This window comes from Giraffa tippelskirchi, chromosome 7 (genome assembly GCF_054371585.1).
Source record: "Giraffa tippelskirchi isolate mGirTip1 chromosome 7, T2T-mGirTip1v1.2.pri, whole genome shotgun sequence".
NCBI classification, from domain to species: Eukaryota; Metazoa; Chordata; class Mammalia; order Artiodactyla; family Giraffidae; genus Giraffa; species Giraffa tippelskirchi.
In genome coordinates this window covers 20,423,830-20,446,535 of record NC_137281.1, presented here as the reverse complement: position 1 = coordinate 20,446,535, position 22,706 = coordinate 20,423,830, and the positions used below count along the sequence as shown (strand labels likewise).

The window sequence follows — 22,706 nt, the reverse complement described above, 5'->3', positions numbered from 1 at the left end:
TCAAGCATATGTGAAATACTAACCCAAATGACAATATTCCAGTTCATGAAGTTTGTCTCAGAAGATGCCAAAGTGTTAAATATCATAGACGCAACATTCTCTGACTATAAGGAACCAGTTTAAAAATTAGTAACAAATATAAGTTAAAAACCCCCACAGTTTTAGGGGGAAATATATGTTTCTAAATAAATCATGAGTCAAAAAAAGTAAAAATGGAAATTTGACAATATTTAAAGTTGAACAAAAATGAAAATGCTACATACTAAGCCAGAGCAAAATGTATATACTCTTAAAAACTTATGGTAGAGAAAGAATCCTGGAACATACTGAAAATGTTAAAAAAAAAAAAGTAGAGTAAATCAAAGAATATAGAAAAAGAAGCAATAAAGGTAAGAGAAAAGATTAATGAAACAGAAAACAAAGAAGTGATAAAAAATAAATCTTTTCTGTTTTTTTGAAAAGATTATAAAAATAGACAAACCTCTGGCAAGACTGAGCAAGGCAAAAAAAGATCAAGTACAAATAATTTTAGCCCTGAAAAAGGAGCCACAACTACAGATATTGTAGAGATGTAAAAAAATAGAAAATACTTGGAAATTTCACGGCTCTAAATTTGAAAACAGACAAAAAATATTTTTTTAGAAAAAGACTTCTGAAAAATGACTCAAGATGGGGAGAAAATCTTTACTATATATTTATATCTGTATCTATAAATAGATAGACAGATATCTGTCATAGGACTTGTGTGAGGAATGTGCAAATAGCTAACTATCATTATATAAGAAGACAGCTTAATTTTTTAAAAAGGCAAAAGATTTGAACAGACACTTCAAATAGGAAGACATAGTTGCCAATAGTCACATGAAAAGTGCTCAATATTAGTATCTCTGATGAAATGCAAATCAATACAACAATAAAATATCATTTCATACACAGCAGAATGACTAAAATTAAAATTCCCAAAACATCAGATGCTGGCGAGGATGTGGAACAAAAGAACTCTCTTATATTGGTGGTGGAATGTAAAATGCTAAAACCACTTTAGAAAACTCTTCGGTTTTTTTTTTTTTTTTGTAAAGTTAATCATGGGCCTATCATAGGACTAAGCAATTATACTTTGAAGTAATTATTCAAAGAGTTGTACACCAATGTTTACACAAGTCGTACACCAGAAGTACCTGTAACAGCCTCAAACTGAGATAACATAAGTCTCTATCAAGAGAGAAATGGATAAACAAATTATGTGTGTTCATACAGTGCAACTGTACCTAGCAAGAAAAAGAATGAACCACTGATAAACCAGTAACACAGATGAATCTCAACAAAAATTATTTTGAGTGAAAGAAGCCAGACACAAAATAATGCATACTCTGTGATTTTTTAAAATGATGTTCTACAAGAGGCAAAACTAGCTTGTGATGAAAGAAATGATAGCAGTTATTGTCTGGGAAGAGAGTGAGAAGCATTAGCTCTTTAGGGAAGGATTTACATGAGGGATTTTTCTAGAGTGATGAAAATATTCTATATCTTCATGGGGATGTGGGTTATGTGGGTGTATGCACTTGTCAAAATCCATCAAATTGTATACTTAAAACCTGCATGTCACAAGATATAATTTATACCTCAATAAAATATCTTAAAAACGGACTGAGCAACAGAAAAGGAAAATGGTTAAATATCTGCGCACACATATATGCACGCACACATACATACTGGGCCTTCCCAGGAGGCTCAGTGGATAAGAATCTGCCTGCCGATGCAGGAGACACTGGAGACTTGGGTTTGATCCCTGGGTCAGGAAGAAGATCCTCTGGAGGAGGAGATAGCAACACTCCAGTATTCGTGCCTGGAGAATCCCATGGACAGAGGAGCCTAGTAGGCTTTAGTCCATGGGGTCGTGAAGAGTCGGACACGGCTCAACAACTGAGCATTCATGCATGCATACATACATACAGCTAGCAAATGTACCTACATGGTTTTACAAAACTCTACCAATGCTCAAGGAATAGGTATCCTCAGTGGTAATGATTCCGCAAGCTGGGGATACTTCCTCCAGGCCAATAGCAAGGGTCATCTGCACCTCAGTGTGTGGGGTAGGAAGGCTTATGGACCACAGCAATGTCCAGGGAGGGTGGACGAGAATGAAGCTGGAGTACTCAAGAGGCCATACCTGCTGGGTCCTGGAAGCACATGTAGCAGACAGACATTGGTGGTTGACTGCTGAAATGTCACATTCCCCTAATGTCCCTTCTTTCTTGCTAATAAACCCTTAATCTCATTGAGATAAGAGTCACCCTCAACTCCAGGAGATGAATCTTCATTAGTATAACCAATGGAAACACCATTTTTCTTATCTTGATTGGTTTTAGGGCTGGCAGGTGACACAATTCTGGCCAATGGGATGTGAATGGAGTCTGCTAGTAGAGGGGCAGGAGTGGGTAGAGAGGCTTTCAGAAATCTTTCCTGGACTTTATAAAGGACAAGGAAAAGGGATAGTCTGTCCTCTGGCTTTGGGCACTGCTGTGTGTGCATGTGATACCCTGAGTGCCTTCCTGCAGATATCTTGGGCCCTCGGGGACCATCCCCAAGAGAAAAGCCAATGTAGATGATGCCAGGAAAGCTGGAAGGATGCTACATCCTTGATGACGTTACCGAACCACTAAATTAACCAATTCTTTACAGAAGATCATAAGTGTTCTTGTTGTTTGAGTCATTTTGAGCTGATTCTGTTGCTCTATCACTTGCTGCACAAAGCATCTTAAATAATTCTTCACAATGAGGATATGAATACCTATTTGATTTGAGTAACAAGAAACTACTTTTAAATATTAAGCCCAGGATGGGACTGACATGCTTAGGTTATGGTCTAAAATGATCACTCTGCCTGCAGAGTGGCCTGGGGGAGAGGGAAAAAAGAACTGATGTGAATAGCCTCCAGAAGAGATGAGGACAATGACACGCTGGACTTGGATGGTGGAAGTGATAATGGAGAGAAGTGAATGGATTCACACATATTTAGGAAGAAAAATTTCCTCTGTTGCCTCCTTCAGAAAGCCTCTGACTTTCTCAACTAGATTCTGGTTTTAAACTCTCCTTCTCTAAGCCCTCCAGTGATGGCTGTGTGGCCTTCTCTTTGGGCACTGGTTTTCTCTTATATGGACTTCCCCTGTGGCTCAGACAGTAAAGAATCTGCCTGCAGCGCAGGAGACCCAGGTTCAATCCTTGCGTTGGGAAGATCCCCTGGAGAAGGGAGTGGTTGCCCTCTCCAGTATTCTTGCCTGGAGAATTCCATAAACAGAGGAAACTTTCTATCTTGTACCATTCGAACATGGCCCCCCACCCCCAACGTGACCTGTGAACTCTCTGAGGATGGAGACCCAACCTCTTCCATTTCTTGGTCCCATGTGTGCCCAGCACAGTGCCTTACACTCAAGATCAATCAGCCACTGCTCAGCTTGCCTGAAAGAAGACAGGCTCTGTGCAAGCTTCGCCTTTACTCTGGTCCACCCACCCACCCATCCATACTCCTCAACAGGGATCTGTGCACTCTGAGGCACAGGACCAACTCAGTGTCGAGAGGAGCAGTGAGAGACGCCCCCACGCTCCATGCACAGGTCCAAATGGGGAGACCAGCCGTGCCTCTGCTGCCTTGGGAAGATCTCCTGTCAAACAGGTGGGGCTGGGGGAGGGGCTGATTGCTAAGGTTGAAGGGTGACCTCCCGGTTGAAGGGTGCCCTGCCTTCTTCACAGGCTCCCAATGTCTCACTTTATTCCTGGGAAATGAGTTCCACTGCAAGAGACTGGGAGCGGCAAACTGAGGAACCTGCTCCAACAGAGAACAAAACGAAGCTTTGCATTGTAAAATGTTTCTTTCTCTACAGATTCACATTTTGTGCTTTCAGTGAGAAATGGAAAGCAGGGCTGTTGGCTTTTGAGGATTGTTTATTTCAAGGAAGCAGGTAGATGGTGGTGATGGATGGTGATGGATCCATTCTCAGACAGTAGCCATTGTTTGTGGCTGGGCTGAACGTGTGGCTGCAGCCCGGGATCCTGGCCTCCCTTGGGCCCCTCTACACCTGGGGCGCCAGAGTGGACAGACCCTTCACAGGTTGCCCAGCTCCAAGACATACCAGAAGGACATAAATAATCAGCCACCGATCCTTCAGCTCGGCTATAAAAAGCATGCATATGCTCTGTGCAGGTTTTCTTAAGGTAAGGGACAGAGCCTGGGCAACGCTGAGCTTCTGGAGCTGCCCATATGGGGAGGCGGTCTTTCACCGATGATTCTGCAGACAGAAATTGCCCATCTGCACTGTTTGCAGGTGTTTTGAATGATTATATTATTAGCTCTGTCTGTTCAACTTTGCTTTTTTATGGTGGCTTTAGTATTGCAGTAAAAAAAAAAAAAAAGGAGAAGAAGAAAGAAAAAAAAAGAAATATAAAGGCAGCCATCTGGTTCTCGGTTTGTGATAGCACTCTGTAAGGGAAGGGGGACAAAGCATCCCCTGCTATCTGTGGGGTGGGGCGCACACGGGGTAGACCCTCATTCTGCCCTTTTCCGAGACAGGAGAATTTGGGGGAAGCGAGGTCTTTCATTACACTGAAGGGAGCTGATTTATTTCCTCATTTCTCTTCTTCCCACCACCTTGATGCTTTGCCATTGCCTTGCAGCTCTCCTGGGTACTGGAATTGGTGATCAGCATATAACCCAAAGCCTCATCCTGGCTAGGAGAAATGCCTGGGTATGTCAGTGAGGCTCCAGAGGGCTGTGCTGAGCTGTCCATCCCCCCAAGGATTCTGGATCTTGATATAATCTGTGCTGTTACCTGGGATGCTTTGCAGGGCTCTTCAACTGCAGGTAGTAAGACAAAGATGTATTGGATTATCTGTGTATGGGTAATTCCTCAGGGAAATGCTCTCTGTGTCAGATGGTGTTGAGCAGGGTTGTTTAGGGTTGTGCAATCCACCCAGGGCTGGCAGAATGCCAGGAGCCCTGAGGCCAGCCAGGTCATGGTGCCTCCACACCACAGGAAATTCCAGGCAGATCTCCAGTCACACACGAGCCAGAGGGTGTCACTCACCTTTCCACTGCTTTGGGCGAAAAGAGAATTCTGTAGATTTCAACCCCCACCCCAGAAAGACAGAAACAATGCTCTGATGTAATCTGAAGAAGCAAAAAGGAGTCTGACACCCAACCTGCTCTTCCCTCCAGGTGCCCCTGGCCAAATGTGCACGTATGCTTAATCACTTCAATCACATCTGACTCTTCATAACACTGTGGACTGTAGCCCAGGAGACTCCTCTGCCCATGGGATTCTCCAGGCAAGAATACTGGAGTGGTTTGCCATTTTCTTTTCCAGGGGATTTTCCAAACCCAGGGATTGAAACTGCATCCCCTGTGGCTCCTGAACTGGCAGGCAGATTCTTTATGGCTGAGCCACCTGGGAAACCCTTCAGGTCAGACAAACCATTGAATTATATGTGTCCTTGATCCCTGTGGATTCTTTTCTACAACACGCAATTGTGCTGGTGGAAGGTGACAGGTGAATGCACAGGTCAGCTGAATGGAAGAGGCAGCATTAGGCCATGATATGTCTTAGAGATCCAAAAGGAGGAGGCGGGGAGGAAGGTTCTACAGAAGAAAGGGGAGATTCCTTGAAACAATACTTCCCTGATGCTTTGTTCTCAATGAATAGAACCCCAACCAAAATGCACCAGAAACAGAGGATTACTGAGCATTCAGTTGGGATAGGAACTAAATTCTCTTCTTTTCACTTTTCTCTCCCCACTGCACTTCCCTCCCAAAAGCAAACTAAGCATTTCGTATTTCCCTTTTCAAGTATACATGCAGGTTTAAAGCTGTGGGTAATCCAGCCTTTGGCTGTGTGGATCACAATAAACTGTGGGAAATTCTGGAAGAGATGGGAATACCAGACCACCTGACCTGCCTCTTGAAAAACCTGTATGCGGGTCAGGAAGCAACAGTTAGAACTGGACATGGAACCAACAGACTGGTTCCAAATAGAAAAAGGAGTACGTCAAGGCTGTATATTGTCACCCTGCTATTTAACTTATATGCAGAGTACATCATGAGAAATGCTGGGCTGGATGAAGCACAAGCTGGAATCAAGATTACTGGGAGAAATATCAATAACCTCAGATATGCAGATGACACCACTCTTATGGCAGAAAGTGAAGAGGAACTAGAGAGCCTCTTGATGAAAGTGAAAGAGGAGAGTGAAAAAGTTGGCTTAAAGCTCAACATTCAGAAAACTAAGATCATGGCATCCAGTCCTATCACTTCATGGCAAATAGATGGGAAAACAGTGGAAATAGTGGCTGACTTTATTTTTGGGGGCTCCAAAATCAGTGCAGATGGTGATTGCAGCCATGAAATTAAAAGATGCTTACTCCTTGGAAGGAAAGTTATGACCAACCTAGACAGCATATTAAAAAGCAGAGACATTACTTTGTCAACAAAAGTCCATCTAGTCAAGGCTATGGTTTTTCCAGTGGTCACGTATAGATGTGAGAGTTGGAGTATAAAGAGGGCTGAACACAAAAGAATTGATGCTTTTGAACTGTGGTGTTGGAGAAGACTCTTGAGAGTCCCTTGGACTGCAAGGAGATCTAACCAGTCCATCCTAAGGGAAATTGGTCCTGGGTGTCCATTGGAAGGACTCATGTTAAAGCTGAAACTCCAGTATTTTGACCACCTGATGTGAAGAGCTGACTGATTTGAAAAGACCCTTATGTTGGGAAAGATTGAAGGCAGGAGGAGAAGGGGACGACAGAGGATGAGATGGTTAGATGGCATCACTGACTCAATGGACATGTGTTTGGATAGACTCCGGGAGTTGGTGATGGACAGGGAGGCCTGGCGTGCTGCAGTTCATGGGGTCGCAAAGAGTTGGACACAACTGAGCGACTGAACTGAACTGAATCCCTCTTACTTTGTTTTATGCAAGCTCAAGTCATGAGGATTTTGCCAGGAGTGGGGATTCCTTTAGGTACGTGAAGACCCTGGAAAGCAGCTAGGGAGAGAGAGAGTGTCCCTCAGCCTGAAAAGAGACCATAATTCGGTGGTCCTCAAGTGGCCAGCATGACCTCCTTGCTTGTTGGAAGTGCCTGAAGCTGATAAGAGCCTGAAAGGGATGACTTCATGGGGCACCTGGTGGGGATACAGTCAAGTCCTATGGTCCCCAGGCTTGGCAATGGAGCACAGGAGCAATCGAAGTAACAGTAATCAAGGGACAATGCAAAGGTGGACCATAGGCAAACTGGGGGTGACTGTTACCGAGGGAAGAAAGAAGGCCCCTTCCTGGGATGCTTTACTTTGCATAACATTTCAGAGGCTTTGTTTGGCCATGAAGAGGTGGGATAAGTAGCAAAGAGATGTATAAAAATGCTTGAAATGGGGACTTCCCTGGTGGTCCAACAGTCAGGACTCCACTCTTCCTATGCAAGGGCCAAGAGCTCGATCCCTGGTCAGGAAACTAAGATCCCTGCATGCTGTGTGGTGGGGCCAAATTAAAAAAAAAAAAAAAAAAAAGCCTGAAATGGTGTATTTCTATTGAATGAAGTGATCAAGAATTAAGGGTCTAATATTTTTGGTTAGAATAATGTTGAGAAATGAGCTACTTCTGGTTTTTGAGCCTAGAGCTGCAAATTCACATTTGACACTTGAGAGGTGTCAGAATAAAGTCTCGAAAAAGACAAATTCAGGAACCACAAGAGCTGGGAGCAAGGGGGCCTATGGCCTTTAGCAGGAGGAGCCTGTGGAGGTAGGCTCCAAGGTCCAAGTCAGATGCACAGCACTGGGTTGCATTGCAGAGAGCAAGGCATGAAAGAACAAGATACTCGCTGATGATTGCATACTGTTGAGAACACCCTTAGGGGGCAGGCTGCCTGGTTTGAATTTTGAGTTTTCTATTTATTAGTTGTATAACCATGAGTAAGTCCTTCCTTCCTCCCACTCTCTCTCCCTCCTTTCCTTCCCCACTTCTTTTTTCTTTCTTTGATAATAATGCTAAGATTGTTGAGAGGATTACTTATAAGACTACCTGCCATGTGATGAGTGCTCAATAAAGATTAACTAGAACTAGCATGATTGTTATTTTCTGCATATCTGCTTCCTGTTTTTTTTTTCCTTTATACTGAGAACAATACCATGTAGAGATAAGAGAACAAACTTTGGAGCCATGCTTCCAGGAATCAAAACAAAATGTGTTAATCATTTAAAATTATTAGCATCGTCCTCACGGTCATTGAAAGGTTGCCCCCTCCCCTAGTCTATGTTCTCACTTTTTCCTTCATCATACTCTACCTTTGGCCTGCTGGGACCCCAGCTCGCCCTCTGGGGTCCACCCCTGCAGCAATCTTAGTTCTTTCCTTTTGGCCCCACGTCCTGCCTCCTTGCAGGGCTCAGTTTCCCAGTGAGAAAAGGAACCCACGTAACTGTCTTCCAGGTCAGCTCACCCAGGGCCTGAACAGAGAACGCTGCCCCTCCCGGGCATAGCTCTTGCCAGGGCAGGCAAGTCACGACATTGACCAAGAGGACAGAGGTCCTCTCTCGGGTGTAAAGTTTTCATTTAACACAACCATTCATCCTCAGGTTCTTCCTCATGATACCATGCCCAGGGAGTCTCCCAAGATTTCCCCAGACCTCCCTGCAGGAGGGCCAAGATGCGTGACTGTTTACTCATTGGCACAAGTTTTACTCCTCAGTGTGGGGTCGAAGCAGCAAGAGGTTGTGCGTGCACATGCAGGCCAGCCTCAGGTAAACCCTGTGTGGTGCGGTCACCCACAAGTATTCCCTTGACTCCCCTCTTGGCCCAGATGGCAGAGAACTCACGTGGCGCCTCTTCCCCTTCCCCACATGTCCTCCTTCCATCTCTCCAGAGCCTTTGGGAACCCATACATATCCCCCTGGAGACTCTGATTTCAATTACAATTAGCAGCAAAAATTGCTTTAAAAGTTCTTCCACCTCAGAATGCTCCTCTGAACCATTTTATAGTAGAGTGTTAGTCACTCAGTTGTGTCCAACTCTTGCAATTTCATGGACTGTAGCCTTCCAGGCTTCTCTGTCCATCAGATTTCCCTGGCAAGAATGGGGAACCCACTGGAGTGGGTTGTCATTTCCTTCTCCAGGAGATCTTCCCAACCCAGGGATCGAACCTGGGTCTCCTGCATCACAGGCATATTCTTTACCATCTGAGCCACCAGGGAAGTCCATACACTCAGAAATTTTCATGTTTTTGACTTTATATTCCCAAGGCAGAAAATCAGATGGGCCCAACTCATCTATTCCAAGGCCCCCTCCTGATTTCTCAGCCTCAACTAGGAAAGGGATGGAAGCTTATGGAGCAAAAGAGGTTGTCTCCCTAGGATGTGGATTCTGCAGGGGAGCTGGGTGAGAAGACTTCTCATCTTGAGGACACCAGGAGCTCTGCAGCAAGCCCTTGCCTGAACAGTTAGCTTTTTCGCATGAGGAAAGAATTACTACTTTATAAAGTCTAGGAAAACAGTGTCGCTATGCTTGTACAAACTCAGCCACTTGGAGGTAAAGCTGGTCCATAATTCTATCCCCTCTAGCAAGTTCATGCCTCGCAAGAGTCCCACACACCCTGAAGTCTTAGAGAGCTTTAGAGCCGTTTGTTGAAGTCTAAATGGTGGCCACAGGCTCAGATACCCCAGTGAAGCTTCCTCTGACCCCCACTCCAAGATAGGTTTTATTTTTAATTGTAGGCTCTCTTATACCACAATTCTGCCTTTAAGAGCTTCTATGTCTTTATGATTGTATATTCCTCACTTGATTTTTCTTTCATTCAGCACATGCTTATTTTTTTTTAATGGAGTATATTTTCTTTACAATGTCGTGTTAGTTTCTGCTGTACAATGAAGTGAAACAGCTATGTATAAATGTTTATCCCCTCCCTCTTAGACCTCTCTTCAAGCCCACCCTGCAATCCCACCCCTCTAGGTCATCACAGAACACCGAGCTGAGCTCCCTGTGCTATACAGCAGTTTCCCACTAGCCATCTATTTTACACACGGTTGTGTATATATGTCAATATTAATCTCCCAGTTCTTCCCACCCCTGTCCCTCCATGTCCACACGTCTGTTTTCTGTGTCTATGTCTCTATTCCTGCCCTGCAAATGAACACACAGGTCTCTGCTCTCATGGAGCTTGTGATGGAGTCAAGAGTGGAGGTGGGGCAACATCACAGCAGGAGGAGGACAGGAGAGCTGAGAAAGAGAGGGCTCCTATATACAGGGCTCAGTGCAGACTTTTCTGACAAGGGACATGGTGGTAGAGACTGGAATGAACCAAGAGTGTGCTCTATGACAGTATCTGGGGGAGGAATGTTATAGGAGGAAGATTACTGTTAGTTGTTATGTGAGTGACTATTTGTGATCCCATTGACTGTAGTTCTCCAGGTAAGAGTACTGGAGTGCGTAGCCATTCCCTTCTCCAAGGGATCTTCCTGACCCAGGGGTTGAACCCAGGTCTCCTAAGAAAGTACAAAGGCATTGAGACAGGGTTCTTTTGACTTGTTTCAGAAAAAGCAAAGAGGACAGTAGTGTGAAAGCTGAGTGAGAGGTGTCTGTAAGCCAGGGAATGGGGCCACATAGGATTTTTCCCTGAGTGAGAGGAGAACTCTGGCAGAGGAATGCCAGCGGACTCACTCCAGGCTTCAAGGCACCACGTTGCTTCAGTGCTGAGAACACTAGTTAGGAGACCTTTGCAATTCTCCACATAAGAAATAACGACTCTGTGTGATGAGGAGGTAGCAGTGTGGGATGATTTTCTTACTGTGTTCAGCCAAAGACTTGGGGAGGGGTTGTTTGTTACAGAAGCTAGCATGAAATATCCTGACTAATAAAAGCCCTGTCCATCATTGATAAGGTCCCTGTTTTCAGGGGACTTGCTGCCTAGGTGAGAAGACAAACACTAACCAAAGTTCTTTTCTTACTCAAAATCCAGTTTGAGTTAGATAGCTCTCGTGGGAAGTTTCTTCCAGGTCGTTACTTGGGAATTCGGGCTCCTTCTATATCACGTCTTTACCATATTGAAAATTTTCACATCCAGTCATGAGGATGGAAGAAAGATAGAGAGATCTAAGAAAGAATGCTGCCAGAGGACCTCAGAGATTCAGAGGACACTTCTGGGGGAATGAGGCAGTGGCAAGGGGCTGGACATTCAGCCTCTGTCCCTGCTTTCATCAGAACAGTCTCACTGTTAACTGTTCCGCATATCAGGGTTTGACATATGATTTTCTTTTTTAGATGAATTCTATTGCTGAAATTTGAAAAACTCCAGAATTCATGATAATCCCAAGATTCTAGAATTTCCACATATGTGTTGGGGAGGGGGTATGGGGGAGAGTTGTCCTCAAGATCATTTGTTGTTTTTAATTCAGGTTCTAAAAATGATGGGAAAGCTGGTCTCTTTCACTCAAATAGAAATCAAAAGCTTTGTCTCTGTTTCAAAATGAAAATTTGAAATGGTCTAGAAAATACCAAAGGGACAAGCTAATGACCAAGCAACCGAGGGAGTTTAACAAAATGCTGCACTGTGGATCGGATGCCCAGGACCCACCGCAGGGCACCATGCCCTGTCAGTCCTCAAGCCCTGGCACTGCTCCCTGAGCCATCTCACTCTGCCAGGTCTGCATTCTTCTCCCCCTCCCGTCCCCTCCCCAACCATCTGAGCTGCGGGTGGATTGGGGGCCACAGGGGGTGGCTGTCACTGGTATCTTGTCTGCCAGAGTGATAGAATGACTAGTGTTTTTCAGCTCATTCCTCCCAAACCCTTACTTGCAATTGCTCTGATGTCTACCTTGGAGAAGAGAGAGGGACCGTTCCTCTGAATCACTGCTCCTTGATCTGTGGAGCACTGGCTTAGGGGAGTGTACTGGACCTAAAAAGGATCTTGTGGCTCCACTCCCAGCATGGCACCGTTATCTATATGAAAGTGGGCGATTCTATTAACTCTCCCCCAAATTCTAGTAGTTGAGAAGTGACCATTTTTCAGCTTCTAAAGATGAGAAAACCAAGGCAATGAAAGGGAACAATATGTCTATAAATTCTCTGTGGGAATGATTCTATAGCATATAATTCTCAGATGATTTTATTAAAATCTAATATTGATTTCAAATTTTAATTCATGCCTTGGAAGTAATCATCATTATGTTGAACCTGATCAGAAGTCTTGGTTTGGACTTTCCTCTTTTTTTAAATTGAAGTATGGTTGATTTGCAATGTTGTGTCCGTTTCAGGTGTATGGTGAGGGTCTATCAGCCTGATACTGAGTCTCTTAGAGGGGATACCCACCACACAGACTGTAGCCACATCAGAAGTGCAACTGATAAAGGTACTGGTGAAGGTACTGTCACCATCACTTTGGACACTTGGAATTAACAAATGTGCAGAGCTCAGAGGTTCTTAAATTGTCCTCAGGACCACACTCAGGCAGTGGGAATTTTCCTGATGATCAGAGTAAAGAAAACAGCCAAGTCCAAGTCCTCTCTCCCAGGGTCCTGAAGTTGAAAGCAGACCAAAGCATGACTTGTCATACAATTTTATACAATGCAATTGTCCATGTAAAATCCCATCACAGTAACTATGGCTTTGGATACAATACAGAATTAAAAACAGGGTCGACCATCCCCAGGCCCTACCCCATGGTTGATGCGTTCAGCCATTTATGTAATCAGCAGACACCAGTCAAATATCTATGACATGGAAGTCACCACAGAGAGAAAAGAGAGGATGGTTGTCCAAGGGACCCCAGCACAATGCCCACCGTGGACCACAGCTCAAGGCGAGAAGAATAAGGGATCAATGGGAAGTGAAAGGACATTTGCTCTTCCAATGAGCAGAATTATTTGAATGCATCTGTTTCACCTAACAGGATAAAGTCAGCTATGACAGTTTGAAAAATTGGGAGTTGTCTAGTCTTGTAGCACAGCGATCTGACATAAAGTCCTCACTTCTCTTCTGATTATCCATTTGTTTTTAAAATATCACAGAGCTGTGAACAACGAGGAGTGTTTTTTTTTTTATTCTATTGTTCTATAACTATTTCTTGCTCTTGGAAGCCCTTCACCTTGTGCACAGAAATTCTTAAAGTGGTTATATTGCTGTTCAGTCACTCAGTCATGTCTGACTCTTTGTGACCCCATGAACTGCAGCAGGCCAGGCTTCCCTGTCCTTCACTATCTCCAGGAGTTTGCTCAAACTCATGTCCACTGAGTCAGTGATGCCATCTAACCATCTCATCCTCTGTCGCCTCTTCTCCTCCTGCCCTCAATCTTTCCCAGCATCAGGGTCTTTTCCAATGAGTTGGCTCTTCACATCAGGTGGCCAAAGTATTGGAGCTTCAGCATCAGTCCTTCCAGTGAATATTCAGGGTTGATGCCTAGGAGTTGAACATTTAGAATGCAATCAACTCTAAGATGGAAGCCCCATTCTCGTGGGTGTCACTACAGTAGAAAGGCAGGCATATACCTACAGGACCACTCTCTCCCTGGAAACCAGGCCAGAGCAGAGGCCTCTTGGGGTTGCCTGTGATGTGACCCTCACCAACTTTCTGAGCCCTTGGAAAGCACAACAATATACAGAGCATACTGATCAACAGCCAAAGTGGCAGTTTTTGCTGAAGCTGGAATGTGGGTTGGGTTGGGTTGGGCTTTGCCATACCAGATTAAAAAAAAAAACAAACAGAAAAGAAATAGTTAATAGATTAAAGCAGTCCATGGTTTATGTTAAAATTGTTGAACTGAAGCCATGAGACAGACATTGTCTAGCAAGCAGACTCTTTGGGTCTGCTCATTACTGAACCTAATGTGTAACCAATTACACAACCGAATGTCCCAAAATAAGCTCAGATGGAGGATTCTGCCCTCCTTGGTCTGTCTCTCCTTTTCTTTTCTTCTCTCTGTCACTCTCACTGTTTCTTTTTTGAAATATAGGTCCAATGGAAAAGTGTATCATTTTGGATGAGGAAAAGAGAAGGGTTCTGGCTTTCTTTGGACCTCAAAATGGTATCAAAGGCAAAACCTAGAACATTACAAAGGACCATTTGGAAGCCTCCACCTTCCTACCCCCATTAATGTTGTTCCCTCCCTCTCCTCTCAGACTGCCAGCTCCTGTCTCACCTCTGCAGGGGAAGAGGTGAAAGTCCTCAGGCAGCAGGGAGGGGGGCTGGCAGAGTCCCAGGCTCTTCCACTTAGGGCAATTGATACCTTGGTCAAATGTCTGAACATATCTGAGACTCAGTGAACCTATCCATAAGTAGACATAGTGAACTCTACCTCAATAGATTGTTGTAAAACTGAAAGGCATGAGGACTCTAAGGCACCACAGGGCATCATGTGCCATGCCTCTGAACCTCATACCTGACAGCATTGGGTATCTGGTAAGGCTTGTTGTGGGACCAGAGGACAAATAGGCTCAAGCCATCATTAGCTGGCAGATTTTCTGTGGATGAAATGATCAGCTTCTTGTTGTATTGGATGAGAATGAAGGTGTCTGGGTCGTATTCTCCAGCTGGGATCTGAAGAGTGGTCCTAAGCATCTCCCATCAGATGAGACCTGAGGATGTTCGCTGTTAAGAGGTTGGGCCACATCAGCAGGGCACAGATACTAGCAGGACTGGAATTTCAGTTTATATGATTCATGTTATCCAGGGGCCCATCTGAAGTAAGGATGCTGTTTGGTATGGGTTTTGGGCTGATTGGCCAAGGAAAGGGACTGGGTTGACAGGCAGGTGTCAGACGGAGCCAAAAGGCCCCATCTCCCAGTGTGGACATAGCCAGGATCATCCGGGGAGAAGATGAAAACGCTGTGAGCTACTTGCTGTAATAAATGAGAAGTGTCCCCACGTTCTAGCTTACTGGTTTGGAGACACCAGAATCTGCTAGAAGAAAGGTGAGGTGGTTCTATAAGGCTGTCCACCATGTTAACTTGGCTCCCATGGGTAGGCCGGTCCTGCAGAGAGCTTCTAAGTGCCACCTATGACCACTGGTCGCAGGACACCCTAAGTGAGGCCTTCTCCTTTCCTTCACTCTGCCACTTAGTCCCGTGTGCTGTGGGCGAGCCCTTCCCTCTCTTGGGTTTCTTTTCTCATGTGTAGCATGAGGATCCCAACTACAGCTGAGGTGAGTATCTTTGCTGGGAGTTGGTGACCCAGCCTTCAAAGCATAAGCCCTCTCTTGAGTCAAATGTTCACAAGAAAACTATCAAGGACCAAGTAGGGTCCCAAAGAGTCAGCGGTATGAACAGTCCCTGCCACTCTGCCTGGTATTCTCTCCGGGCTAAGGCCATCTGTGCCTTCCTGGGCCAACCGTCAATCCGTAGGCATCCATGCTTCTCTTTCAAGGAGGGACACGGCCTTCAGCTTAGCCCTGGGCCTGGGAAGCATTCTCCAGTGCAGTTGGCCACATGATCAGATAACTTAGCTGACAGTTTGCCCAGAAGTTCTCAGTACCAGCCTGCCCCTTGGGCTTCCCCTAAGCCCACTCTTCCCATGGTTCTCTAAAGTTTAACCTGCAGAGACCAATGGTCCAATAAGATCCAGTTTGGTCTGGGCTGTGCTTCAGGTGTACAAGATAGAAATACTCCAAGATGTTTTTAAGGAATTTCCTTCTCCAAGCTACACTTTTCCCTTGTTGTGTACTGGTTTTGAAAGAAGAATAAAGTCCACGCATGCAGGGATTTCTGCAGAATTACTTAGTATCTTAGAGGAGAAAGTAGAGATTCTTTGATAAAACTTTAGAGGGAGCCTCTACTTCTCAGGACTTCAGGATATGGGCATAAACTACCCTGTGTAAAGGGCTTCCCAGGTGGTTCTAGTGATAAAGAAACCACCTGCCGATGCAGGAGACTCAGGAGACCCAGTTTTGATCCCTGGGTCGGAAAGATCTCCTGGAGGAGGGCATGGCAATCCACTCCAGTATTCTTGCCTGGAGAATCCCATGGACAGAGGAGCTTGGCAGGCTACAATCCATAAGGTTGCAAAGAGTCAGGCACAACTGAAGTGTCTTAGCACATACACACCCTGTGTAAAACCACAGGAGAATCTGATCTGGAGCTTAATATTTTATGTTCCATAGGATCTTGGAAGAGACACCCAGGCAGCTGCAAGAACAATGCCTCAAACACAATAAGATCTTGTTACAGCTGATATTCATTTAGTTCTTGCTCTGGGTGGGGCCCTATTTTAAGCACTACTTGATTATTAACTCATTTAATCCTCATAACAGTCCTCAGAACTAGTTAAGTTATTGGATGCACAAGGCGACTCTTTGCTGCCAAATAAAGATGAGCTTTCCATTTTTTTTTGCAAAACATGCCACCTAGAAGATGTTCCATTTAAACCAATTCAACAGCCTCATGCACCACTGCATGAGTTCTGGAAGCAAGAAATCTTTCCCTGAAGGAATCTGACTTCCTATAGGGAAGTAAGGTATCTGTCTTTCATACAAAGAACTGAGAGGACACAGGAGAAATTCCAAGTATATGAACAAGTGAGTCACTCCTCTGTGCTTCTATGCCCAGAGCAGACATCACTAGTCAATCAGAAGCCTTCTTTCTTGATGAACCCAGATTCAGCCTCAGGATCCTTCTCAACATCATGTTCCTGGAAGCCACTTTTAGTGATTTCTGTCACTGTTTTTTGACATCCTTGGGATGTGCTTTTACAGAACAAAGGTTTGCCTGTATCCTTTCTCAGTATGTCTGCTGACAGCTCTGTGAAAGATGCAGATAGGATTCATTATTTCCAAAATAGAAGACAGAGGACTGATGCCCAGAGAGGTCAAGTAGCTTTTCTAAAGTTACACAGCCTCTTTGGGACAGTGTCTAGTTGGTATCACTTGGGACACATGCCTGCTGCTTGGCCAGTCAAGTTGAGACACCTTAGTGTCTCAGACAGCCCATCAGACTGCAGGTGTGGGGGTAGAACTCATTTCTAAAGAGACACCTATGTACTTTTACAAAAACAAAACAAACAAACAAAAAAATTTGTTAAATATTGAAGAGTCAAAAAAAGTTCCCCTGTACCCTGAGTGTGATTTCGATACAACATAGCTCCACGATATCTTTTTAGCTTGAACTTGAACTCATCTCAAGTTCTCAATTGAGTTTCAGCATTGGATCTGTTCCTGGTCTTGGCATTTCTACACCTACCATAGGAAAGTCTATTCACTTCACTTTCTTGTTAACTCCTATTAAGAATCATGTGTGGCACTTTCTGGGTGAGGAAACTGAGACTTAGAGACTTAAGAAATGCATTCAAGGTCACTCACCTAATAGGTTGTAAAACTGGATCAAGAGTCTTCTCAAGGTCTTTCCATAAAGTCTAAGATCCATTTATGTATTAAATAATGCACTCATCATTTGTTGAGTACTGAATACCCTTTAGACTTGCCTTCTTTTGTGGCTTTGCTCATAAAGGCCATCCCTTTGTGAGTAGCTCTATCTCATCTCCATGGAAACCTAACCCATCTTTCCAGACCCACTCTCTGGGTACCATCTTCAGACAGAAAATGATTTTCCATTGTTACCGCCTCTGTTTGAGCTCTTCTGGCACCACTTCATCCAGTTAGTGTGAGAATCTTAGTTCACTGTTTCCTCACCCTAAGTTCCTGCAGGCTGGTGCTATGTTCCCCTCATTAAACACAGAGCACCACAAGCTGGAAAACTCAGTAATGGGGGTTGATCTAAGCTACTGAGGTGGGACTCTTTGAAGTTGCCAATAACCAACCATTTTTTAATCTGCAAAAATTGCCATCTCATGTAGTTCAACCAAAATAAATTTCATCTGTCTTTATTGGGGTTTATGACTTATCAATAAGCAATTCTGGACTTGATACACTGGGATTTGTGATCGTGTATGCTCAAGATATTTCCTCATTGTAGCATCCTGTTATCAGAGAAGCATAGATTCTACTTTTAGTTTTTCATGTTAAGAATCTTAAAAGGTAAAGCCATATACAAAAGTAAGGAGAAGAACATACTGAAGACTCAGACATTCCTCAACCAGCTTCAAGACTATCAAATTCATATTCAGTCTTATTTCGTTCCTAACCCACCTACCCACTGCCTCCTTTCCCCATGCCAATTATTCTTAAGCAACTCCCAGATACCAAGATATCAAATTATTGGAAAATGGCTCAGCATGTGTTTCTAAAAAATAAACAATATATATATATATATAGCCAAAATATTTTAAAATAAATTAATGACAATTTCTTAATATTGTCAGATTTAGTGTGCGCGCGCGCACGCACACACACGCACACACACACACACACACATATACACAGAGAAGAGACACTTGACATATAATCCAATAAAGTACAGTCAGACAAAAGATAGTTTGAAGCAAGGTCTAAATTAGTTTTGCACATGGTATTTGGTGGACATTCCACTAAGTTTCTTTCAGTCCTTACATTTTCCCTCCCAGATATTGCCTTAACCAAGTAGTTCTCTAACAGTCCCCATTGATTCAGTGGAAACTGGGGCCCTTGAGGTTAACCAGGTTGTGTCCAATGTCCCAAATCAAGCCAGTGACACAGGCCAGGGATGGGGCCCAGATGTTGGGTGGTGCAAGCCTCCCCATCCCTCACCCGGAGGCCCCACCCAGGCCCACTCGGGAGGCCCGTCCTGGGGTCAGCACCACTGCCCTCTACAGATCACCACTTCCTGTTTATCTTTCCAGGAGGCAGTGAGCACTGCTGTGAAAAAGGTTCAATGGGTTTCCTGACACACAAAGCCCCTAAAAGGCAATATTTTGAAGATTTAAGTATAAATGATCAGAAACATGTGAATTTCATTTCCTTCAGAATACACTTGGGTATGAAAATTAAGGGGAAATGTGCTTGGCAAAGTACAGCCCAGGCTTCCTCAACCTCCTGACGGTGTTTAAGATGTTTAGCGAATCTGAAGTGAGGTTCCCCGTTTTCTCTGCACTCTCCCACCAGGCTCAAGCTCATTTGGGCTGGACCTGCTACCGCGAGGGGTCGTGACCTTGTTAAGAAAGGCAGAGGAAGAGGAGAAGCAGGAAAAAGAGGAGGTGGAGAGATTCTCCTAACTGGGCTCTGCCTTGCCCAGAAGAAAGCTGACCTGTCTTCAGAATCAGTCCAAGGGAAGTCCTGCCAGATCCCCCTGCCCTTATGCCCTTAAGGACCAGCCACACTCTGGCCACCTCTTCCTTTCGCCTGAGGAATAACCATGTGAAATCACACAAGAGGCAAAGCAGACACTTGGGGGATTTTCCCCTTCTTTACTAGGGTTAAAACGGCATTGATTCCATGACACAGGTAGATGGTCTCCAAAGCTCCAGATAATCCAGGCCACTAGGCAACCATAGTTTCTGGTGTTGGAAGAGGAAAGCAGAAAGAGGTTCTGAAGAAAGGAGACTGCAGTGGAGAAAGAAAGGAAGGGAAGGCAGAAAGAGAAATGGAAGGAGAGGAAAGGGAAGGAGGGAATGTGTGCAGTGTTGAGCAGGAAAAGTGGCCTTGGGACCACCAGTCAGGGTTGCTGACCCTAAAACAGGGTTTGGGGACTTTCCTAGCGATCTGGCTAAGACTCCATGCTCCAAATGCAAGGGACCTGGGCTTGATTCCTGGTCGGGGAACTAGATCCCACATGCTGCAACTTAAGATCCTGCATGCTGCAACTAAGACTTGGTGCAGCCAAATGAATGAATAAATACTTTTTAAAATAAAATAGTGTCTTGGTCAGCAAGTTATTTACAGACCTCCCTCTTTTGGGGCACACTACAAATAATGCAAGGAACAATTTTTGGGGGAAATTTCATAAACCAGAACAGACTTCCTTTCTGTTCTTTGTTTTAATCATCACAGTCAGTAAAAATGTCTCCAGAGGCCTTGCTGCTTGTTCTGAGGGATGGATGCCAGACTTCTCTGTGTCCTGGGGCACTCACCATGGTGAGGGCCATGCAGGATCTCAGAGCAACCACCCATGTGGCCAGTGATCATGGGTGGGGCCTCCCAGGTGTCCCCAGCCAGATCAACATAGGGGTGGGCACATCCCATGTGTTAGGCATTGTTGTGGGGGGTCCCAGGGAATGGGATAGAGGATAAGAAAAGCTGGGCTCCCATTCCTTGGGGCTTGCTGTGTGCTAAGTCACTTTAATCATGTCCGACTCTTGGCGACCCTATGGACTATAGCCCGCCAGGCTCCTCTGTCCAAGGGATTCTCCAGGCAAGAATACTGGAGTGGGTTGCTGCTTCCTCCTTCAGGACCAGGAATCCAACCCTGAGTCTCTTGCGTCTCCTACACTGGCAGGCAGGTTCTTTACCATTAGTGCCACCTGGGAAGCTCTCCTTGGGGCATGGGACTTACATAGGACAAAATATCTTTTTGGTGGGACAGTGGGAACAGAGCAGAAAAATCATATTCCCAGTCACATGCTGGCATCAGTCAAGGTAACAGTGACTTGACTCAGGTTCCCCTGAAACAGATACCCAGACAAGAGGAGCCTCTGGGGACAAGTGACGTGGGTGGGAGGTGACCCCAGGAAGCAGAGTGAGGGTGGGCGAAAGTGAGACAGAAAAACCAAAAAGGCCTTGTCAGTGAAGGCTAGTGCTGTGGGTAGCTGAGGCTCAGTGACGTTGGGGCTCCATAAACACCTCTAGAGCACCCCTAGGATGATCCCACCGAGAGGTGAGCAGCTGGGATGTATATCCTCCAGTTCATCGGTGAGGGGGAACTCCTGGAGCTATGAACTTCCAGCTCTTTTGTCCTTCCTCCCCGAGGACACTTCCTAAGCCCCTAGATCATCTTCAGATGGGAAGCTTTGGGTTGGATGGAACGGTCTATGGGTGGCCTCCAGGATGGGCGAAGGGAGTCTGGGGAGGGGTTCTATACTAGCTCCAGCTTCCAAGCAGACACCAGCAATTGCCCAGAAGAACAGAGTAGAATCTGGGGGTGGGAGATGGCAGGCAAGTAACAGAGACCAGGAGCTGTGCTTCTCCCAGCAAGAGATGGGTAGCAGCCCTGCCTCTGGGCAGCCCCACACACTGGTGGGCTCGACCCCCATTCTAGTCACCATGGCCCCCTGGACTCCAGCTCTTCTGCCCAGAACCATACACAAGGAATAGGAAAGTGCTTTTTCCCTGGGTCCTGGGTGGCCTGGATCAAGTTCACAGTCATTAGAAGGAAATGTGGAGCACAATTGTGTATGAACCTTCAGTGGCCACATTCATGAGAAGAATCACTGGCAGATGTTTTGTTTTTGTAGAATTTTCATGAACGAGGGGCATTACCGTCCATTATTCATTTCCTTTCAATTGCAGTGAATAGTTTCAAACAAATATCAAATTTCTGTATTTACAGGAAACCGGCACATGTGTTGATAATGGTGCAATCCAGTATTTACTCTATAAAGTGCTGACTTGTTTTTCATTAATATAGACATTTGGTAATTATTACTATAACTATTCATTAAAATGTGAAAGTAGCTAAATAATAAGTTTATAGGCCATTTATTCTGTGCTCCCAGGGGGAAAAAAAATAGCCAGCTTCTCTTTGATAATCCTGGTTTTTTAGATTTTGGACAATTCAACTTCTATCTGAATGAGCAATCTGGAGAAAGCACACCCTTGGCACATGGGAGATGATCAATAAAAATACTTTGACAAATGTTTATTGGTTGACAAGGCTACTAAGAATCGGCTTTATCCTTAAATTCTCTAGGCAGAGTTAATGTCAGTCCGTGAAGTTTCCACCACAGGTACAGGCACTGCATCCATGCTAGGTGACAAGATGAAGCCTGGATGCACAGTAATCGCTTGATCACATCTTCAACTTGGCAAAGATCTTGAGTAGGATCATTTTAAAAAGCACTTTAAAGGACCAAAGGTAAATAACTTCAGTGCCTCATAAGAAAACCCTCCAATCTGATTGAATAAGAGCTCCCATGTCTGGGCCTTGTAGCCTAGGAAAAATATACCTATAACCACGATCCCTTCATTCATTCATTTGTTGGTTCATTCATTCATTCATTCATTCTGATGGAGTCTATTGCAAGAGGGTAGCACACAGGGTGGTAAAGAGCCAAAGAAGAACAACATACAGCCCTGTCCTGCAGGGACCCAGGGCTTAGGGATAAGGGACCTTCATACTGGAAAGTGTCAAGGATGACAACGGAGTCTGAACCTAGCCCTTCAGGTGAGCAACGGCAGCCGTGCTTCTGTGCTTAGTCCCTCAGTCGTGTCTGACTCTCTGCGACCCCATGAACTGCAGCCCGCCAGGCTCCTCTGTCCATGGGGATTCTCCAGACAAGAATCCTGGAGTGGGTTGCCATGCCCTCCTCCAGGAGATCTTCCAAATCCAGGAATTGAACCCAGGTCTCTTGCATTACAGGCAACATTCTTTACCATCTGAGCCACCAGGGAAGCCCAAGGCCCATGAAGATCTGGAGGTTCTGTGCCATAAGTTGGATCTCTCTCACTCTCCATTTTGACGTTGATTTACTAAGTGCAGTCAGTGCAGGTACATACAGGTGGAAGCCAAAGGGATGGACGTTAAAATGATTGTATCAGTTTCAGGAGTCCAGTTGTAAGTTACGAACCCTTGTTTACAGATATTTACTCTTGAATCTAGTAGAAATGAATGCTTTGTCCTATAAGTTTCTGAATTAAAACTCATGTCTCCCAACTTTCTTACCTT

The 22,706-nt window shown here is 44.9% G+C and overlaps 1 long non-coding RNA gene across 1 annotated transcript; it reads left to right on the top strand.

The window, feature by feature from the left end:
- Positions 1–11,342: 11,342 nt before the first annotated feature.
- Positions 11,343–13,049, top strand: LOC145512242 (uncharacterized). Its single transcript, XR_014058427.1, has 2 exons — positions 11,343–11,672; positions 12,284–13,049. It is a non-coding gene; the product is annotated as an uncharacterized LOC145512242 (long non-coding RNA).
- Positions 13,050–22,706: the final 9,657 nt, after the last annotated feature.